This window comes from Symphalangus syndactylus, chromosome 13, assembly GCF_028878055.3.
Source record: "Symphalangus syndactylus isolate Jambi chromosome 13, NHGRI_mSymSyn1-v2.1_pri, whole genome shotgun sequence".
In the NCBI taxonomy this organism is placed as follows: domain Eukaryota; kingdom Metazoa; phylum Chordata; class Mammalia; order Primates; family Hylobatidae; genus Symphalangus; species Symphalangus syndactylus.
This window is the reverse complement of record NC_072435.2, coordinates 105,986,246-105,991,332: the sequence shown is the minus strand read 5'-3', so window position 1 is coordinate 105,991,332 and position 5,087 is coordinate 105,986,246.

The following is a 5,087-nucleotide window of genomic DNA, read 5'->3' as shown; positions in this document are numbered from 1 at the left end:
GGCAGATCACTTGAGGTCAGGAGTTTGAGACCAGCCTGGCCAATATGGTGAAACCCTGTTTCTACTAAAAATAGAAAAATTAGCTGGGCGTTGTGGCAGGTGCCTGTAATCCCAGCTACTCGAGAGGCTGAGGCAGGAGAATCACTTGTACCCGGGAAGTGGAGCTTGCAGTGAGCCGAGATTGCGCCACGGTACTCCAGCCTGGGTAACAGCGAGACTCCATCTCAAAAATAAATAAATAAATAAATAAATAAATAAATAAAAGGCCAGGAGCGGTGGCTCACCCCTGTAATCCCAGCACTTTGGGAGGCCGAGGCAGTCGGATCACGAGGTCAGGTGTTAGAGATCAACATGGCCAACATGGTGAAACCTCGCGTCTACTAAAAATACAAAAATTAGCCGGGTGTGGTGGCAGGTGCCTGTAATCTCAGCTACTCAGGAGGCTGAGGCAGGAGAATTGCTTGAACCCGAGAGGCAGAGGTTGCAGTGAGCTGAGATCGTGCCATTGCGTTCCAGCCTGGGCGACAAGAGCAAGACTCCATCTCAAAAAATAATAATAATAAAACAAATAAAAATTTAAAAATAACAAAATTAAATAAAATTAAAAATTAGCTGGGTGTGATGGCACACACCTGTAATCCCAGCTACTTGGGAAGCTGAGACAAGAGAATCGCTTGAACCTGGGGGGCGGAGGTTGCAGTGAGCCGAGATCTCGCCACTGCACTCCAGCCTGGGTGACAGAGCAAGACTCTGTCTCAAAAAAAAAAAAAAAAAAAAAAAAAAAAGCCCAGGTACGGCGGCTCATGCCTATAATCCCCACACTTTGGGAGGAGGGTGGATCACCTGAGGCCAGGAGTTCGAGACCAGCCTGGCCAACATGGTGAAACCCCGACTCTACCAAAAATACAACAAATTAACTGGGCATGCTGGTGGGTTCCTGTAATCCCAGCTATTTGGGAGGCTGAGGCGGAAGAATGGCTTGAATCTGGGATGCAGAGGTTGCAGTGAGCTGTTATCACACCACTGCACTCCAGCCTGAGCAACAGAGGAAGTCTCTGTCTCAAAAACAAAAAAACAAAAAAAACTTTTGTGGCAGATGCAAGATTATCCCCTTTTCCAGATGAAGAAGGTAAGGTTACAGAAATTAACTTTTTGAAACTCACACACTTGGAAGTTGGCTAAATTGGTAATTAAACCTAAATCTGTCAGAATCCAGAGCTGGCCCACACAGCCAAAAGGTGGTTACTTTGAAACAACCCATTTGTTGCATGAATGGGTTAATTTTCAGTAACCCATTCATGCAACAATATGAGTAGATTGCTCTGTTGGGTGCACTATGCCAGCTATTGAAAGGATGCACAAGAGATGTCATTGTGGTCTCTGCTCTCTAGGACCATAATGGTCTGATGGAAAATGTGTGTAACAAGATAGATATGAAGAAATACTGCAAGGTTCACGTGACTGCCCAGTTCGGTAGAAGCCCAGAGAAAAAGAGGCTTTGTTGAAGTCAGTTGGAGAACATTTAGCAAAGGTGGCTCTCAAACCAACTGAGCTCTGAAGTGAGCCAAATTGGGCAGACTAGATCCAAAAATGGTATACTGGTCCCAGGTAAATGACATGGTCAAGCCTGGCATGAAGGATGCTGCCCCAGCAGGAGGGAATGCCCCACATTTTTTTGTCTTGAAAGCTAAGACTGGGGGAATGCCTCACATTTTTGAGAGCCAGGGTCAGACTAGGACTTGAAACTTTATCCTGTCAACAGGGCAAAGGACATCACAGATTCTCCACATTGGCACTTTTCTGCTTTTCCCACCATTCTGAGAAGCACTTGCCTGAACAATCGTCACTTTTTTTCTTTCTGAGTTTTTTCACAGTTTCTGTACTCAAGTCTTGTGGGCTTTTAAAAAACAGCTTTGTTGGCTGGGCGCAGTGGCTCACGCCTGTAATCCCAGCACTTTAGGAGGTTCGAGGCGGGTGGATCAACTGAGGTCAGGAGTTCGAGACCAGCCTGGACAACATGTTGAAACCCCGTCTCTACTAAAAATACAAAATTAGCCGGGCGTGGTGGCGCATGCCTGTAATTCCAACTACTCAGGAGGCTGAGGCAGGAGAATCACTTGAACCCGGGAGGTGGAGGTTGCATTGAGCCAAGATCACACCATTGCACTCCAGCCTGGGCAACAAGAGCAAAACTCCATCTCAAAATAAAAAATAATAATAAAATAAAAACAGCCTTGTGAAAAATAATTCACATACAATTCACTCATATAAAATGTTCAATGGTGTTTAGCATTTTACACTATTTTCATGTGTAACATAAACTTTGCCATTTTAACTATTTTAAGTGTACAATTCAGTGGCATTAATTCCATTCAAAATGTTGTACAACCATCACCACTATCTATTTTGAAAACTTTTTTATCACCCCAATAGAAACTCTGTCCCCATTAAACCACTCCCCCGCTTCCATTCAGCCCCTGTAAACTCTAATCTACTTTCTGTCTGTATGCATTCACCTATCCTGGACATTTCATATAAATGGAATCATGTGAGCTGGGCACAGTGGCTCATGCCTGTAATCCCACCACCTTGGGAAGCTGAGGCAGGCAGATCACTTGAGGTCAGGAGTTTGAGACCAGCCTGGCCAACATGGCAAAGCCCCATCTCTACGAAAAATACAAAAATTATCTGGGCAGGGTGGTGGGCAGCTGTAATCTCAGCTACTTGAGAGGCTGAGGCAGGAGAATCACTTGAACCCAGGAGGCGGAGGTTGCAGTGAGTAAGCTGAGATTGTGCCACTGCACTCCAGCCTGGGTGACAGACGGAGACCTCCGTCTCAAAAAAAAAAAAAAAAGGGAATCTTACGATATTTGTCCTTTTTGTGTTTGGCTTCTTTCACTTAATGTAATGTTTTTGAGATTCAGTCATATTCATCCATGTTGTAGCACGTATCAGAACTCAGAACTTCATTTTTTTTTTTTTAGACAGTCTCATGCTGTCACTCAGACTGGAGTGCAGTGGTGCAATCTCGGCTCACTGCAACTTCCGCCTCTTGGGTTCAAGCGATTCTCGTGCCTCAGCCACCTGAGTAGTTGTAATTACAGGCACCCACCACCACACCTGGCTAATTGTTGTGTTTTTAGTAGAGATGGGGTTTCACCATGTTGGCCAGGCTGGTCTTGAACTCCTGACCTCAGGTGATCTGTCTGCCTCAGTCTCCCAAAGTGCTGGGATTAGAGGTGTGAGCCACCGTGTCCAGCCCTTCATTCTATTTTATAGCTGAATAATATTCCCTTGTAGGGACAGACCACATTTTGCTTCTCCATCTGTTCATGGACACTTGGGTTGTTTCCATCTTCTGTGAAGAATGCTGCAATGAACATGGTTATACAAGCTGAGTTCCTGCTTTCAGAGTGCTTTTAAAAAGTCACCCATTTGCTATTTTATCACAAATCCCCTTGAGATTTATCCCTAAACCATTATTTAAGTCTTTTTACTTGTCTATCTCATAAATAAAAATGACCATCTGGACATCTCAGAATCCTCTTTACTGAAAAGAGGGAAAATTGGTTGGGATGCTGGTGGTATATATTCCCTCCAGTTGTTCAGGGAAATTCTTTGTCCTGAAGTTATTTTTCCACTGAAAGGAAACCTATCACTGCCAGGAGACACTTAAGGGATGTTAAGTAATGTTTCCCTTAGAGCAATTTATAAGTGTTATGTTTTTCCCCTTGTACAAAAGACAGATCTAAGAAAAATGTCTAATGCAGCTGGGAAAGATTTTCATTCTTAGGAGGCTGCTGGACATTTAGAGATGAACTTAAGTGGAGCAGAACATTTATATTTATAAATTGTTCCTCCAATGTATTTGACCCAACACTCCAGAGTATCCACGTCATTCTGCATCTGTTACGCAGCTGACCTAACGATTCACAGCCAATTACCATCCCAGGACTTTCGTTTCCTCACATAAAATGAAAATAACCTTTAACATGCCCTCCAGCTCCAAAATTATCCTTTCTGAATATGATTCCATGAGGAAGAGGAGGCCTAGTCTCCTTGGATATATCTCCTGTGCGTCCCAAGTTGGTTTAACACCATACATGCCCTTTGAATATTATTAAAATCAGTATGATCTGGCCAAGCATGGTGGGTCATGTGTGTAATCCCAGCACTTTGGGAGGCCAAGGCGGGTGGATCACTTTGCTGCGGGATAATTAAGGAATTAGACAGACTGAGGGGTTGAGGAGGAATTATTTAATTATTTAGGTGCACTGACCCAGTCAGATTAACATCCAAAGGACTGGGCCCTGAACAAAGAGTCAAGTTACCTTTCAAGCATTTCGTGGGGCAGGGGGAGATCTGTGCAGGCGGAAGCATATTACAGAAGCGAGAAACAAAGACAGTTATTTAATTGAGATGTGCATTACATTATTTCGTACTTTTTAAGGAACAACATGTTTTACAACTTGAGATTATCTGTCTAGTGACCTTGTAGCTGCACAGCTAGAGAAACAGGGTCTTCACAATGCCTGGGAAAGGGAGAGATAAGGCTCACTAGCCACAGAAAGACAGGCAGTTAATTTTAAAGGACTCCAGTTCTTTCTCTTCCTCAAGGGGAATTGGGTTTTCTTATATACAACTGAGTTTTTGTTTAAACATTTTTTTATTTATTTTAATTCCTGTTTCAGCTTGAGCTCAGTTCAAGACCAGCCTGGCAACATGGCAAAACCCCTGTCTCTACCAAAAAAAATTAGCCGGGCGTGGTGGCAGGTACCTGTATTCCCAGCTTCTTGGAAGGCTGAGCTGGGATTACCTCTTGAGCCCAGAAGGTAGAGGTTGCAGTGAGCTGTGATTGCACCACTGCACTCCAGCCTGGGTGATAGAGCCAGACCTTGTCTCAAAACAAAACAAAACAAAATAAAATCAGTATGATCTGAATTACATCATATTAATGGGACCTAACCGTAGAACCTACCCTCTCTTTGATAAATTGATTTTCAAGATGAATATTTTGAAATTTCCAGATTAGTTGGGCATGGTACTGCACACCTGTAGTCCCAAGTACTCAGGAGGCAGAGGTGGAA